This window comes from Schistocerca serialis, chromosome 6 (assembly GCF_023864345.2).
Source record: "Schistocerca serialis cubense isolate TAMUIC-IGC-003099 chromosome 6, iqSchSeri2.2, whole genome shotgun sequence".
NCBI classification, from domain to species: Eukaryota; Metazoa; Arthropoda; class Insecta; order Orthoptera; family Acrididae; genus Schistocerca; species Schistocerca serialis.
Genome location: NC_064643.1, coordinates 528,019,290 through 528,037,475, shown reverse-complemented (window position 1 = coordinate 528,037,475; position 18,186 = coordinate 528,019,290). Strand labels below are relative to the sequence as shown.

Here is an 18,186-nt window from a genome sequence, read left to right as displayed (position 1 = left end):
ATCGTAACGAATATCAGAGTATCATTACAGGAGACACGTACTGATTGGTAAAAATGTTAACTTTTCACTACTATCAGATTACCTTCCATTCGGAAAGTGGGTGCACTCGGCGACTGTTACGTGGCGTATAAATTATAGAGTGCAGCAATCAGTCGTCCTTTTTTAGATTTTATTACGCAAATCCAGATTTCGGATAGTGGCTAGGCATTCTATGCACTGTTTTCTATTCTCGGTGCATGTAAGTCCATGTTGTTCGGGCGTCAGTCACATTTCTTTGAATACTACTTATTTTCACTACTAGTTCGCATCCTCCTTGGAGCGCTGTCCTCCAGGGGCGCGACGTCGCTCTTAGAGTCTATCCCACTCTTCTACGGCGACTCTCCTAGCTTCATCTACGATGTGAAGATGATTTCTGCGACGACGCATTGCCAAGTTTCAACAGGTCCCAAGCATGCTCAATTCTGGTTGGGGTTAGCAGATATAGTAGGCCATTCCATTCGGTAGATTCTTGCTTCATGGAGGAAGGTGTGCACTTATAAGCGCAGTGAGCTTGAGCAATAACCGCTTGAAAGCCGGACCCATCGCCGTAATGTTGATAACGGGCTTGAGGGATAGAATGAAAGATCCTGTCTCAGTATTGCACAGCCCTCAAATCACCCCCAACAAAGATGAGGCAGGTACATCCGTGCACACATTGGCTGACGAAAGAATGAAGCGTCTAGAAAGGGAGGGGGAAACGAAATTAAATATTATTGCATTGATTACAAAATCGATTCTAATTTACAAAGAACTTGGCAGTGTGAACCAACTTATCAGCATGACGTTGCACTATCTGGCCTGGATGAAGCACTATCTGGCCTGGATGAAGCACTATCTGGCCTGGATGAAGCACTATCTGGCCTGGATGAATCCGCCAATTCGGCCATGAAGGATTTTATGAAGCCATTGTATTCTCTGCTGTGGCAAGCTGGCCCACAACAGCGTTAACTTGTCCTCGATATCCTGGATACTGGCTATGGACAGAGTTGTCCGAGCTGGTCCCACACAAATTTCATCAGGAGCAAATCTAGAGAGCTTTCTGGACACAGGCCTTCCTCAACGCCATGCAGATTGTTCGTAAAGACAAGTCCCAAGTGTGGGCGAGCATTGTCCTGTTAAAAATGGCACCAAGATACTGCCACTTAACGGGTAAGACATGAGGACACAGAATGTCCGTGACGTTTCTTTGTGCCTTCAGAGTTTCTCAATCACTACCAGCTGTGACTTGAAGTCATGTCATACCAGAGAGTTCCTCACAGCACAACATCAGGAGTACCACAGTAGTGTCTCTCCAAAGCACTGAAAGCATGGATCCTCTCACCAGGTCGCCACCATATTCGCCGACGATGGTCATCCAGAGTAGTGCATAACCGCGACACGTCACTGAACACAATGTGACGCCATTCATCAGCAGTCTATAACTCTTGGTCGGTACCAAGCCGCGCGGGGTAGTTGAGGGATTTAAGGGCACCTTGTCACGGTCCGCGCGGCTCCCCCCGTCGGAGGTTCGAGTCCTCCCTCTGGCATGGGTGTGAGAGTTGTCCTTGGCGTAAGATGGATTAAGTAGCGTGTAAGCTTATGAACCGATGACCTCAGCAGTTGGGTCCCATAAGACCTTACCACAAATTTCCAAATTTTCACGGTACCATATCACACGCAGCCATCTGTGTTGTGGTGTTAAAAGCACCCTGCACATGGGACGGTAATTCTACAGGTCAGCAGTTGCGATTCTCTGCACAATGGTGCGAGATGAAACAATGTTGCAGGGAGTCTATCACCTGTTCTTATATGGTAGCTGCTGATGTGAAAGGGTTACTATGTGCTTGGTGCGCAATACGGCGCTTCTCCTTTGTGGTGATCGAACGTGGTAGACCGGAACCCCAACAATGAGTATGCCTATTCTCACGTTCCCGCCTATTCTCACGTTCCCATGCACTCCATCATTGGGACACTGTCACATTCGAATGTCCAACAAATGTGGATGTTTCACGATTAGAGCATCAAGGCAAAGGGAGACCCACAATGACGCCTCTTTCAAACTGTCATGTGCTGAAAGCGCTTTCTCTCACAAGAACGCGGCACCTCCGTGTGCTTCACAGTGATCCCTCAACATCTGACACTATTCGTCCCTTATATATTCTATTAGGCGTGGTAACAACACTGAACACAAATAACATTAATACCCTCTGGTAGCCGTTCTACCTGTCACAGATGATTGCAGCTCTAATAATTTGCATGCCTGCCGATGATGTGCACGAAGTTACATTGACATCCGACCGTCTTCTGGGTGCTTCACTTTTATTGCCAGGCACTTTAATACGACCAAAACCAGTCTGACACCTACTGAACTAACGGGGCTCCATAAATAAGACGTGCATTGGCATCTGGCCTATTCTCCGTTGTTCTACGACGACTATCAGACATCAGATAAACACTACGCTCTTCGGCGACGAGAGCTCGGGCCATTAGTCCATGACCCATTCAAGGTGTTCCTCCAAGGCCCATCTTCTTCGCATATCACATCGCCGGGGGATTTGCACGATTGACTGCAACAGATGCCTAGAGCCCAAATTAACCCTGTGGAAACTGTTGCGTGCTGTCTGGAACCACACAGTCCTCCCTGTTCTTAGAAAAGGCAGCGCGCAGCTTGATTCCCTCTGGGTACCAACGTACCAGATTTTGCAGTTAACATCATCAGCTGGCAATGATCGCGGGCGACCACTAAGAGGCAGATCTTCAATGTTTAGTGTGACGATCGTGGCTGAATATTCGAATGACTTCACTGTGGTGCAAATTCCAGTGATGAGAATGCTTCCTGCTGTGAAGTGACTAGCGCCTACGATCTATGCTTAAAATGACCCTTTCAGACATGTTGGTGGACTGTAAAGTTTGCACCGTTCTGTTCCCAATTGAAACAACACACTCTGCTGACCTATACTAAGAACATAAGTTTACTTTTACCTCCCTTACAGTCGTTTCCGATTTTAAAAGAAGTACAAGTTATGAAGGTGGTGCAAAGCTTTTCTGGACAGTTTGTATACAGTAATCATTGTACTTAATGCCAAATGTGACACATCCTGGAATACATTTCTTGCTCAAACGGGATGGCATTCATGTGACCAATGAAGTCCCGAGGCTTTAATGGTTTCTGTACAGTGGAAGCCGGTGTCATGGCGTGCTTGTCACCTGTTCACCCAGACACAGACAAATCTAGATTCGTTGCTATGAACCGGTAGACGAAGTTGTGCGGTCCGTTACAGGGGTGTTGATAAGATGGTGATCATTTGTGCTGTTGAAACACCCGTTTGCTATTCTCAGTTGTAGAGCGCTTTCTGCGGGGATCGACCGTGCGGACCCAACAGAGATGAACGATACAGACATAGATGTAGGGGAAAACTTAATTTTTCATCAAATGCGGACGACACCTGTTACTATACTACAAACTAGAGTCGCGAGGATGTTTAAAACCAGTAAGGTATATTCAGTAAGACACGACAACCTTGGTTTTAAACCTCAATTGGTATAATTAGTTACATTGGCAATTTCAATCCGTGAAAAGAAAAATAACATATCAAAATGTATCCTTAGATACATTCTATATTCTAAAACCTCATACAGTCCACTGTACGTGATATCAAAAATATAAAGAAATAAATTTTATTAAAAAAAAAAAACAAGAAAGAAATTACCAGGTGATTTCTGAAACAAACAAATATTTTTTATGGTACTCTCTTATCACAATATTGATCAGATTAGTCTTCACACGAAGAATGGTATATTTAGATGACATGTGTGTCACTCACGTATCTGAGGTTCCACTGTATATAAATTAGTCTTTTAGTTTTATCACGAGACAGTCCGTTTCGCAACGGAATGTGAATTCATATATGAGCTGACCAATTACGCTCACTTGCTGCTGAGGAAGGTTGTATATTCAAAATTCTAGAAGTGGAAATAGACATTGTTAACAACATAAGCCTTTCCACCAGACAAAATGAAATGCATGTTTCGCAGCAGCCATAACGCATTCTGTAGGAAAAAGCCTTCGGATGCCCGAAATGACGCCATATTCCCGATAATAACGCCATTCTCATATCCCAATACTACACTCATTGTTGCGGTGAAGTCTAGAGCCTTTGTTTCCTCCTCCTGACAGAATTTTCCCCTTAAAGCAGAAATCCAACATCTGTCGCAGCATGAATAACTTTATATGCATACTTGTAACTTTGAGTCACAGCCTCTTTAATTGAAGATTTGTCTATCGGAGAAAGTGTATTACATTCTAGGAGTACGGCGTCTACTTCCCTAGAAGTCGTATCAGAGACGTCATGTCCATCCCAAAGTACTTCATTATCGGCTTCAACGTTCCTTATGGTTTCTGACATTGGTCGCAAGGGGCACCATGCCTCTCAAATTGCTGCCCTGTTTAGTCTGCAAATACAGAAGCTTTCAGTGCACTGTCGTACTGCACAGTTGGTAATACAACAGTTCCCAACACAGTCTCTTCATACTTCAGTAAACTGCCCAGACAAATACCGGTGTCTACCCTACAAGTTGCTGATCGTATTTCCCTTTCTCTACACGGGGCGCTCCTTAAAGAATTTTACTATTTTTCGTTAGAGGTAAGCACTCTTCAGCGTTCTCAGTGACATGGAGTCCTTTATTAGTATATTAAATACCTGTGCCGCACAATCAATGCAGGATGAGTATATATTGCTACTCTACTATTTTCTGCGCAGCACGCACATTTCGCGCGTTATGTGCGATCTCTACTAGAAAACTCTCTGCACCAACAAGTTGCGAAGCAACATACTGTGCAGTTTCCCTTTCCTCAATAGGTCGTATACCTTTTGTGGAGGCATTATTCCACGATGCATCAGCCCATCCATACGAAATCAATGCAAGAGCAGCTGAACAGTCCAACCCCCTTGAGACAAATGTATTCATACGACTATCTTCGGCAGAAATCAAAGGTGTGCTAAGCAGGTGATTACTATAAGGCTCATAGCCAGGCCGTATTGTCTGAAATGGTTCCCGAATCAAATGGTTCAAATAGCTCTGAGCACTATGGGACTTAACAGCTGCGGTCATCAGTCCCCTAGAACTCAGAACTACTTAAACCTAACTAACCTAAGAACGTCACACACATCCATGACCGAACCATGATTCGAACCTGCGACTGTAGCGGTCGCGCGGTTCCAAAATGCTTCCCGACAATATTTAGAATTCAGCAGGGAGGGTGGAACAGATGAAGCATACAAAGCTCTAGCAAAGACTTCGTCAATGTCATATCAGCGGCTTGATGGGTATCCTTATGGTCGGATGAAGAGGGTCGTGGTGAATCTGTCATAAGCTGCTCACTGACAGAAGAACCACAATGAACTGATGGTAGCACAGATGAAGACGCCTTCCTTGATACTTCAATATCCTGCAGCCTATTATTTTCCGTCATTTTTTCCCCTTTTTACTTGCGACGCATCATCCCAATGCTATCCGCGTAACAGACAAAGCAAAGAGGCGTCTGATAAAATGTTCTTTTAAGAGTGACGCAAGGCCGTTATGATATTTAGTTTTACAATATTAACATGTTCCCATCAACTTGTCTTCATCGAAGAGATTCTTTACCTTTGATCGAGAACGCATTCCGCTAAGATATCCGGTTTGCTTGCGTAAGATAGCTCAGCGAAACGTCAAATGAGGCGTGTCAGCACTGTCTGGCTTTATACAAACCTGTGGACTGTGACTCTAGCTGTTTTCTAGGTGTTTCCGGATTCATTACAGTATGGTCGCCCATGATAAGTATGAAGTACATGCTGCTGTATGGTATAGCGAATCAGATTTTTAAATCTCTAGTTGTATTCAAATATTGCTACTACGTAGCGAACATCTCCATCTGAATAAAGTGCCTATGTCGTTTTCTGCCACGAAGAGTACAAAAAAAGAGTTTTCTTAGTAGTTCTTGAGTGAGTCTGCTTACAGTTAACCCAAGTAACCACTTCAATTCCAAAACAGTGACTTAACTGAATTCCTACATTTTATTCAGGCCTTTAGTTACTATAAACATGCTTTGCGCCACATTCCATTGGGCATCTCACAATGTACTCATGGATAGCGCAGACATACCTCACCACTGCGATGATTATACCTGGCAGAAAACGGAAGTAAAAATGCAGAACTCCTGTGAAGTTTGAAAAGTAAGAGAGGCACTATCGAAAGTAAAGGTATGAGGCCAGGTTTTCATTCGTACCTGGATGGCTCACTAGGTACAGTATTTGCCGCGAAAGGAAAAGGTTCCGGGTTCGAGCCCCAGTCTAGCACACAGTTTTAATTTGCCAGGAAGTTCCAAAGCAGCACACGGTACGTTGCAGAACGAATATTCATTCTGGAACTCGATTATTAAGTTTTGTTACGCTGTCCAGCCATAATGATGTTACCACCTGTCAAAAGCCGGAATTACTATCTTTTGCAGCGAAAGACGTGCAGAAAGAGAGTCATTGAAATTGCGGACGGTACCGACAGGTATCTGGAGCAACACTGACTCTAGGGCCGTGGCCAGCTGCGCTACGCTTTCCGGTTCAGGATCCATGGTGCGATCAGCCCGATCAAGGTGGTTCCACAGATTCTCGACTGGGTTTAAAAACCCGGCGAGTATCGTGGCCAGGGAGTACGGTAAACTTATGTGGTGCTCTTCGAACCACGCAAGCACACTGCGAGCAGTGTGAGATGTTGCACTGCCCTTGCTAGTTGGTGCCACTGTGCCGAGGCAAAACAAACTGCTTGTAGGGATGAACATGGCCTTCAAGGATAGACGCATATTGTGTAGATCTATTGTGCCATCCAGAATGACGAGATCATCCAGGGAACACCACGAAAGCATTCCTCTTACGGACGGTCACATGAAGATGGTTCGCAGCTCTTGGGCTAGTGGTTAGCATTACAGGTTCTTAATCGCGGGGACCCGGGTTCCATTCTCGGACGAGTCGGAGAATTCTTCGCTCAGGATTTGGTGTTTGTGTTTTCCCTGATGGTTTCATCTCATCTCAACGATGCACAAATCGCCGAAGATGGCGCAAATAGGAAGACTTGCACCATGCGGCCAAACATCTCCCAGCCAATAATGCCCTGCTATCACTTCATTTCATTTTGCTGAAAGATATTACGAATACCAAACACATTTCCACACACAAACTCACTCTAGATGGGAATGACAGCTGTCTAAAAGTATAAGAAAGCGTACCATTCGGCAGGATCTCTCTTTTCCGATATTAAAAAGATCGATAGTGATAGGTACACAGGAAGACAAGCAATAAGATTGTTGAAAACATACTAATTTTGACAAATTAGAGAAAAATCGCAAAAAATAAAAATAACAATAACGCCAGAAAACAAAGCAAACAGCGCCGAATTTGTTACTATAACAGCAGCAATTCTACTCTCTCTCTCTCTCTCTCTCTCTCTCTCTCTCTCTCTCTCTCTCTCTCTCTCTCGTGTGTGTGTGTGTGTGTGTGTGTGTGTGTGTGTGTGTGTGTGTGTAGAAGATTCAGCCAAGGAAGATGTAGGTCGACGACCGATATTTTCTGTTTGCTCTCTGAGGAATAAGGTCCGCGAACTCATTCCGATTACGCCAGACGCTACGGCCTGTTGCCAGAAGAATTGTACGGAGGGAAACGGAGCAGAGTTCATGGAAGTCGTTACGTAAACAAGGTGATCAGACACGTGTGTGTTTGTCACACGAGCGATCTTTTGTCGGGCACTGCAGGATGTAGCACTGTACACAACCGTTGGAAGTCCGTTTTCTCCGCATAAGAGGGCTGGTTTAGTTGGCTAAGTGTTTTCAGCTGACAAACAGCTCAAAGCTGTTAACCTTTAAAAAATCCTATAAATTCGAACACAGATCCTTGGTCTAGAATTGTGTTTCGATATTTTAAGGATGTCACATCGAGTTGCCACTGGTGTATTTTATCACAAGATACATCAGCTTGTGCGTTATAGTTGTTTCCGTGATCTTTGCTTCATTTACGAATATGGACGTAGATATTTTTATAAATTTGGTCTAGACATAGTTTGGAATAGTCTCAAATTAGCGTAAAACATATTATGCATCAGGTTACATTTCTTCCGATATGAGAAAGACCACGCAGTGCTGGCTACGGATCAAAACAACACGACAGCCGATCACAGGAACGAATATAACAGTTTTGATAACAATGTCTACTCCTCATCGACGATAAAGTGGTGATGTAACAGCTCACAGATTATTTGCTTACTTTTCTAGCTTTAAAGGACAATTAAAGAGAGAAGGAGTTGGGTGGGGCAAGGTTTCGATAACCAGACAGTCGGTGTTTTACGGAGGTGACGTGCCAGGAAGTTTGTCTGTAATGACTCAGAGAAACCAAAGGCAGGATGTCTACGTGTGAGTTAATTTCACTAATCGAAATAGGACTACGACATTGATCAGATTCTCTTCTGTCGCATAGGCTGCTGCACGGTAGCTACTGATGCTGAATTAAATGTTCCGACTCCTGCTGATGGAGAAAATTTCTTTAAAATCTATTTCGAAGAAAAAAGAGGGGAAGGAGGAATGTACAATCGTATCCCACTGAGCGACCGTTTCAACGGAAGTAATTTTAAATATTAATGACTCGGCTAAAAACTGATAGGGCGCGTTCATCTTTGATTCGTATCGACGAGAATCCAAGTTTCTCCCAGTACCACTGGGATTCGCCACGATTGGAAAACGCGAACTGTGAGCGCTCCAAGCGCACCCACAATTTTTAACGTTACGGAGTCCACACGTATCGATAACGAGGTCAACTAGTTATCCGACCGGAGTTAAGCAGCTGTTCTAAGGAGAATAGTATGTGTTACAACTCAGTCTTGTCTCAACTTTTGTGCAAAAACAAAAATGAGAGAATTTGAAAAACTCTTGATTTTAACAGTTATTTCATAACGCATAGTGAGGTGAAAAATTTAAAAAATATATGTACAGGTGACCAAGCCAAGTGTATTAACACTCATCTGAGATTCTCTTAGATGATCAGTTTGGCTTTAAAAAAGGTAAATGCACTAAGAAGGCAGTTATGGGGTTGTTCTTGATAGTGGTAGAAACTAGAAAAACTTGGGATAAATCAAAAAACCTTTATGGAATTTGTCGACATAGAAAAAACTTTCGACAATGTAAAATGGTGCAAATTCTCAGAAAAATAGATGCAAGCTATACGGAAAGTCGGGGAATATATAAAAGAACCAAAAATGAATAACAACTCAAGATCAAGGACGAAGTGCTCGGATTAAAAACGCTGTAAGTTCAAGAGTAAGATTAAAATTCAGGGTGAAAGTATATCAACGATAAGATTCGTTGAGGACACTGCTGTCCTCAGCGAAAGCGAGAAAGAATCACAGGTACTGTCGAAATGAATGAAGTCTATTGAGCACACAATACAGAGTATACCGAGCAAATGCTAAGTAATAAGAATTAGTAGAAATAAGATTAACAATAAACTTATCAAAATTGTGGATGGCGAAATAGATAAGGTAAAGGAATTCTTGCTACATAGGAAGGAAAATAACACATGATGAACGAAGCTGGGATAGTATAAAAAAGATACTAGTACAGGCAAAGAGGGCATTCCTAGCCAAAGAAAGTCTGTTAACATCAAACCTTAGTCTAAAACTCAAGAAAAAATTTCTAAGAATATTCTTGTGGCGCACAGCATTACATAGAAATTGATCAAGGAAAAGCAGAGAATCGAAGTGTTTGAGGTAGGGCTCTATAGATGGATGCCTAAGGTTGGTTAGAAGGCGAAGATAAGGTATGTTGAAATTGAATCGCATAAGAAGAAAGGAATATGCTGGAAACACGAACAAGAAAAAAGTTTAGGATGATAGGAAATGTGTTGCAACAAGACGGAATAACTTCCATGCAACTAAAGGGAATGACAGATGGTGAAAACTGTGAGGGAAAATATAGATTGGGATATTGTGAGTATAATAATACCGCTTCATATAAAACAAGAAAGAAACTAAACAGTCGACGTTTCGACCGACTTCATGAGGTTCTCTTCAGGGCGCCATGGCTTAGCCACAGCCTGGGGGATGTTTCCAGAATGAGATTTTCACTCTGCAGCAGTGTGTGCGCTGATACGAAACTTCCTGGCAGATTAAAACTATGTGCCGGACCGAGACTCGAACTTGGGACCTTTGCCTTTCGCGGGCAAATGCTCTACCATCTGAGCTACCCAAGCACGACTCACGACCCGTCCTCACAGCTTTACTTCTGCCAGTACCTCGTCTCCTACCTTCCAAATTTTACAGAAGCTCTCCTGCGAACATTGCAAAGGTCTCGAGTTCGAGTCTCGGGCCGGCACACAGTTTAATCTGCCAGGAAGTTTCATATCAGCGCACACCCCGCTGCAGAGTGAAAATCTCATTCAGGAATCGTAGTCGCGGCAGGCCACGTCAAATTAATCGGTAAACTGATGGAAACAAGAACTTTTATATGATCGACGATTCCATGAAAGTAACTGTGGCAGCGACTGAAGGTTTTTTTTTCACTTGGTTCAGAATGAGCATAGAATTTGCAATCTGTGGAATGAAAAAAGTGGAAATCTGAAACTTTGTGCCGGTCCTTGTTTGGTACACGGGTGTGCACTTGGTAGCACACCGCCCTCCAAAGGCAGAGATCCGAGTTCGAGTAACAATCTGTTACACATTTACAAACTGTCAGAAGAAAAGTTGTCTCATCTCTCAACTTCCCCGACATATGCGTTTGTATTGTGTTTTAGATAATTTGTTTGTTTCCACTGTATTCAATTCTATTGGTAATAAATCGTTGCTACGAATCTTCCACTTACAGCCCGAGACAACACTACGACCAAATAATCCTGCAAGACTTTCCTTCTTCCCCGCTGAGCGGCGCGGTTTCCTGAGAAACAATAGCTGGGTCCAGCTATTGTGTATAGCAGCTGCACAGCCCGAGGCAGGGAAGAGAGAGGCGAGTACTTCCTAGCTTCCATAAATAGAAGACACGAGAGGAGAGCCGGTGGTTATCGCACAGCATAGCCAAGTTTTTGCGGCTACCCGCGAGGAGGGGCGACTGACTACACGTGAACGGCAGTCCGACAATAATGCGATGGCCGCTCACCGCAATGGCACTGAGCTGAATATTGTGCCCTGCTTCACTAGCTGTGCATCTCACAGCGTCGAGCCACGACCTTGCCTCGCCACAACTTGGCGACTACAAATCCGGGGGTGGACTTCAAACAACTGGGCGACTTGCGCTGTTAAGGCTGGGAGGGTTCGCAGGTCAACGCTCATCACACAGGACGACAACTAAATTTGCCAGGAAGGCTAATAGTATGTTCAAAACACGGAACGCGTACATCACGTCATTTCGCACTACCTAGTATTACATGGCGCAAGTGAAGTTATGACAGACTGTCTGTCCTACAAAAGGGCGGAAACAGAATAAGTATTAAGAAACTATGATGATACATTTTATTCATGGAGGAGGAAAAAAAAATGAAAGAAAAGACAAGAAGCCGAGCGGGGTAGTGCAGTGTTTAGCGCAGCGGACTCGCATTCAGGAGGACGACGGTTCAAACCCAAGTCCAGCCATCCTGCTTTAGGTTTTCCTTGATTTCCCTAAATCGCTTAAGGCAAATGCTGGGATGATTCCTTTACTTTTCCATTCTTCCCTAATCCGAGCTTGTCCTCCGTCTCTAATGACCTCGTTGTTGACGGGACGTTAAACATTAATCTCCTCCTCCTCCTCCGCCGAAAACAAAAATATAGGTTGTCTGATAAAAAAAATGAAGCACACGGAAATGGTCGAATCTCAAAATAACATCCTCCACGTACACACCATCGGCCGGTACGTAAACGATTTAGAGGTACAATTCTCTGTGACAGAACGGCCACCAGAGATCACTAAAGTTGATCGTTTTTAGGGTTGTCACCAGGCCTGGAAGGGTATATAAGGGGTGTGGCCAGTGTCAGATATTGAATGATCACTGAAGAAATCGGAGATACCATGTATTCATGTGAGACAGCGCTATCAGCACCTGACAGTTTGAAAGAAGCTTCACTGTGGGGCTCCAAATGGCCAGCTGGTCGAATAGTGCAATATCCAGATTAGTGGGGCCTACGAGTGTGACAGTACCTCGATGTTGAACTGCATGAGAACGTGAGGGTAGGCGTACTCGTCGTCAAGGTTCCGTACGACCGCTCCTCACCGCCACAAGGGAGGATCGTCATCCGCCTGCCATACGAGAGCAAGTAATGGAATCCCTGGAACATTCTGTGTCATCCCGCACCACTGGTCGGAAAACTAGTAGCAGCTGGACTAGGGAACCACCTTCCCATGTGCAAGCTGCCGTTAACGGCACAACACGAACGGCTTGGAGTAATGGGAAGCATGGACTGCTAATGAATGACGTCGCATTGATTTCAGCGATGAATCGCGGTTCTACGCTACACCGGAAAACAGTCGACGGCGAGTATTGTGGCGACCTAGAGAGAGGTGCAGTTCTTCCAATGTCTTTGAGAGCGACAGCGGTGTTACTCCTGGCGTCAAGCCATCGGATATGACTTCAAGTAACTATATATGAAGATAGTAAATGTTCTCGAAAGAACAGATACCATTGATGACCGTTCAGCTTCTCTAGAATAAATGACAATTAGTTGAAACCCTCAGCTGCCGACAGGTGTTGTGGATATACCTTGATGTGGACAGCTGAAAATGTGTGTCCCGACCGGGACTCGAACCCGGGCTCTCCTGCTTACATGGCAGACGCTCTATCCATCTGAGCCACCGAGGACACAGGTGAATAGCGCGACTGCAGGGACTTATCCCTTGCATACTTCCCGTGAGACCCACATTACCAACTGCCCACAATCTACATACGTGATGTTCCTAATAGATATTTGCCCATCTACTCATTACTCAACAACACCTGTCGGCAGCTTAGGGTTTCAACTAATTATCATTTATTCTAGAGAAGCTGCGCGGTGATCAATGGTATGTGTTCTTTCGGGAACATTTACTATCTTCATATGTAGTTAAAAGGCTACCCAGCCATTGACCTTCGTCTGTGCGAATGTGCACAGGTTGCCCAAACTCTTATGGGAATCGTCACCTTAGAGGGCGCGAGTAACGAGTGGATGGGCAAATATCTATTAGGAGCATTATACATGTAGATTGTGGACAGTTAGGAATGTGGGTCTCACGGGAAACGTGCAAGAGATAAGTCCCTGCAGTCGCGCTATTCATCTGTGTCGTCGGTAGCTCAGATGGATAGAGCGTCTGTCATGTAAGCAGGAGAGCCCAGGTTCGAGTCCCGGTAGGGGCACACATTTTCAGATGTCCCCATCAAGATATATCAACAACACTTGTAGGCAGATGAGGGTTTCAACGTAACGGCTGGCAATGACTAAGGCTACTCTGGCAGCGCCATCCACTCATCCGTTATCATCATAATCATTATCATTATTATTATTATCATAATCATCATGGACTCATCCTGTATATACCAACATTTAGAGGCGGCGCTGGTGCCTATAATTTTGACGCTCAAACTCATACTGCTAAGTGGATTCAGATTGCCAAGATCTTTGTAATCTGATTCGATTTTGTTATCACTGAACGACGATGTGTGAAATTTGATCTACTGAGTCCCCTCTACAACCTCTAGAAGTACGTAGCATGCTTTGTGAAGCACCCTATATATTACAAACAACCCTATATATTACAAACAAAAAAGGTTCGGGGTACTCTTGGAATTACCTTTATATCTGTCGACTTCGTCCCATTTAAATAAACGTTAAAGTTCAATCTTCTAGGAAGACCTGAATCCAAACATGTCCGGTCCGAGACTAGGTAAGCTCGTATTCTGTTCACTAGAGAAGGGCAGTGCGGAACTGAATCGTAAGAAATACGGCATCAACCTTGGCACCGTCGTCTACGTAGCTGTGGTTCTCATGGACGAACAGAGAGGATTGAGTTTCGTTAAGATCTCTGTTTCGAGAAGCCATGTTCATTACTATAGAGCACATTTTCGTCCAAAAACCTAAATCAACAAATGTAGTCACTCCTAATCGGCACAGAACTGGGCCCATTTACGAAATCCGCCAGCAAGCAAACACGTGCTGCGGGCAATTCTGCACTTGCAGATAGACTTTTACTGTCGCGCAGTCACATTTTAGCCAGTTTCCAACCCTTCTTGAAGTGTAACATCTTTTAAGTAATTCACCTGGTTCGTGTATGTCATCTAATTTACCCACGAGAACGTACGGGTATATGATGGGATCACGTAAAATACTTACTCGTCTTCTAAAATTTATCTTGACGCCCAAAAGCATAGGTAGCACTGTGGGATTGCAGTGGCCCAAAGAATATTACGATACGAGTAAGATCAGTCTTAAATGTAACCTGTCACAGCATGATACGTAAATCAGGCGCACTGCAGCATTTCTGTAATTACCTGTTATAATAATGGGCACGTGCCGCAGAGAGCCTTCAGTACGTGCAGTGGCAATGTCGGTACCGCGCTGCACCTTGTCGTGACGAGCTCACGATTCCTATAATATCGTCTTATAATGAGTGGAGAACATCGCGGCAATGCTCTCTATTTTCGCGGACGAGTCCCCAAGATGTCTGAATTTACGACGGCCATACACCACAAACAGTACTTTCGCGACAGGCACATCAGATACGTATTTTTTATTTGCCATTGTAGTCTCTTGAGTCTGTCGGCTAACATCACTCCTAGACAACAAAATACGACACGGTTAAATTAGCTGCGTAATTATTTCTACACTAAGGTGCTCTGTAGGAGTTGCATTAAGATTCGCATCACTCCTGCATTCCAACAATTCACCACACATCTACAGATTCGTCTCAGTTCGTGAATTCATCGCCTTGCACGACTCGCAGTGTTGCCAAGAAAAGCAGCTGCTAGTTTGAAATGGAAAAGTCAATACGGCGACGTCCACACCCTTCCAGGAATAATTCCTACAGTCCACTGAACAAGTGACCAGGAAATGCGGCGTTTACTAGAAAACACGGTTTTGTACTGTTGCCGCTATCAGCTGCGTGATGGAATGTGGTCTACTACCACGTACCAGCTGAAGCATTTGCACATCTAACAGCTGAGGAACGACGTGCTTTTGACACTGCGTAAGTCTTTATATTTTGAATTGCTTTACGAAAAACTAAGATCTTTTATAATCGCGTGTTTTAACACTTTCTCAGAGGTTAAAAAAATACAAATAACTCAACGACCACGTTTAACAAACTTTCTCACTTTAACCACAAAAGAACTCTCCTAAGAATCTTCTAAAATGGAAAGAAGAACTGTAGACGTGTTTGGTGATCAGTTCGTGTCAGCAGCCACTATAAGCCTGCTTTACACGACGAATGAACGAGAGGTCTATTGCCATATTTGTTTATCGTACTTGCTTGATTAACTGTGTTTCATTCCAGTCAGAACTGCCACGTAATTATTACTGATATTATCGAAGCTGACAAATTCGCTGCACCAAGCATATTGCATAAAAGTCATTTTCCAGCCCATTTCACTACGGCAGGCAAATTTGTCTGAAATGAGTGGACATGCCGAAATAAAAGGTGTTTATTAACTGTGAGATGCATTATTTACGCCTGCAAAAACATAGAATTTGTTACAAAATGGTCCATGTTAGGCTACGTCTTCACACCACAAGACGACACTGATATAAATGCGTGGCACTGCTTTCTGACGATACATGCATCAATTAAAGATAGCGTGCAAATGGTAAACAAACGACAAACATCGGCAACTGCAAACAAACTAATACTGGTTTCGTCTTATTTTCTTTGACAGTGTGTAGATATGTCGTGCGTTAAAACTTAAGACAAAACAAGTCAACAGATGACAGACGATAGTCTGAAATGCGTTGTGCTACGCCAGTATATCCAATAAAAACGTATGAATTAATAATTTATGACATTGGCTGCGCACAGAAAACTACAAACCAAATTTAGTTTACATTTATGAAGACACTTCTCTTGGTGGATGATATCGACGCGTACCATTAGTACGATAACATCGTGTGAGGTACTAGGACTCACAACTGCCGGACATGGCTATGGATCCTTAAGGGATCATCTCTATGAAGCAGTTCTGATGTGTTTTGTAAAGTGTGTCGCTGTTTTGCAACTTCGTAATGAAATAATGAAACATTGACGAATCAGCAGGAACAAGGCTGTGCACTTCACTAGAACGACTTTCACAATGTCAGTCGAGAGGATATGGTCGTCCATATATGTGGAACCGAAGGGAGAAAAAGGGAATATACACTCCTGGAAATGGAAAAAAGAACACATCGACACCGGTGTGTCAGACCCACCATACTTGCTCCGGACACTGCGAGAGGGCTGTACAAGCAATGATCACACGCACGGCACAGCGGACACACCAGGAACCGCGGTGTTGGCCGTCGAATGGCGCTAGCTGCGCAGCATTTGTGCACCGCCGCCGTCAGTGTCAGCCAGTTTGCCGTGGCATACGGAGCTCCATCGCAGTCTTTAACACTGGTAGCATGCCGCGACAGCGTGGACGTGAACCGTATGTGCAGTTGACGGACTTTGAGCGAGGGCGTAAAGTGGGCATGCGGGAGGACGGGTGGACGTACCGCCGAATTGCTCAACACGTGGGGCGTGAGGTCTCCACAGTACATCGATGTTGTCGCCAGTGGTCGGCGGAAGGTGCACGTGCCCGTCGACCTGGGACCGGACCGCAGCGACGCACGGATGCACGCCAAGACCGTAGGATCCTACGCAGTGCCGTAAGGGACCGCACCGCCACTTCCCAGCAAATTAGGGACACTGTTGCTCCTGGGGTATCGGCGAGGACCATTCGCAACCGTCTCCATGAAGCTGGGCTACGGTCCCGCACACCGTTAGGCCGTCTTCCGCTCACGCCCCAACATCGTGCAGCCCGCCTCCAGTGGTGTCGCGACAGGCGTGAATGGAGGGACGAATGGAGACGTGTCGTCTTCAGCGATGAGAGTCGCTTCTGCCTTGGTGCCAATGATGGTCGTATGCGTGTTTGGCGCCGTGCAGGTGAGCGCCACAATCAGGACTGCATACGACCGAGGCACACAGGGCCAACGCCCGGCATCATGGTGTGGGGAGCGATCTCCTACACTGGCCGTACACCACTGGTGATCGTCGAGGGGACACTGAATAGTGCACGGTACATCCAAACCGTCATCGAACCCATCGTTCTACCATTCCTAGACCGGCAAGGGAACTTGCTGTTCCAACAGGACAATGCACGTCCGCATGTATCCCGTGCCACCCAACGTGCTCTAGAAGGTGTAAGTCAACTACCCTGGCCAGCAAGATCTCCGGATCTGTCCCCCATGGAGCATGTTTGGGACTGGATGAAGCGTCGCCTCACGCGGTCTGGACGTCCAGCTCGAACGCTGGTCCAACTGAGGCGCCAGGTGGAAATGGCATGGCAAGCCGTTCCACAGGACTACATCCAGCATCTCTACGATCGTCTCCATGGGAGAATAGCAGCCTGCATTGCTGCGAAAGGTGGATATACACTGTACTAGTGCCGACATTATGCATGCTCTGTTGCCTGTGTCTATGTGCCTGTGGTTCTGTCAGTGTGATCATGTGATGTATCTGACCCCAGGAATGTGTCAATAAAGTTTCCCCTTCCTGGGACAATGAATTCACGGTGTTCTTATTTCAATTTCCAGGAGTGTAGATAGGGTTTAACGACCCATAAACGAAGAAGTCATTACAGATGGAACACAAACTCTAATTGGAGTCTTTTTTTTTCATTCAAAGGACCTATCCCGGAATTTGCATTCTAGATTTGGGCTGGAAACCACATGACCCGAAACCTGGAACCTGGAAGGCTGGACAGGGATTTGAACCGCCATCTAGCCAGATGCGAGTCTTCCCACTGAATCATTTCGCTCGGTACATGGATATGAAATAGGTGTCAGTTTGTCCATCCCATATGTCCACTATGAAGCAGTTAGCGTTAAAAACCATGTCCAGGTTTGTAGACATGTAAGCTGTTCACTTTTTCTCCTTAGTTCACAACAAAATTTTATTTATTTGAAATATTTAAATTTCGCGACAGTTTT

General features: G+C 44.8%; 1 protein-coding gene and 1 non-coding gene across 2 annotated transcripts in view; both read right to left on the bottom strand.

Moving 5' to 3' along the window:
- Positions 1-18,186, bottom strand: part of LOC126484438 (LIM domain-containing protein jub) — a 201,507-nt gene that overhangs the window by 65,809 nt on the left and 117,512 nt on the right. The window lies entirely within an intron of this gene.
- Trnat-ugu (transfer RNA threonine (anticodon UGU)) lies at positions 12,784-12,858 on the bottom strand. Its single transcript has one exon. It is a non-coding gene; the product is annotated as a tRNA-Thr (tRNA).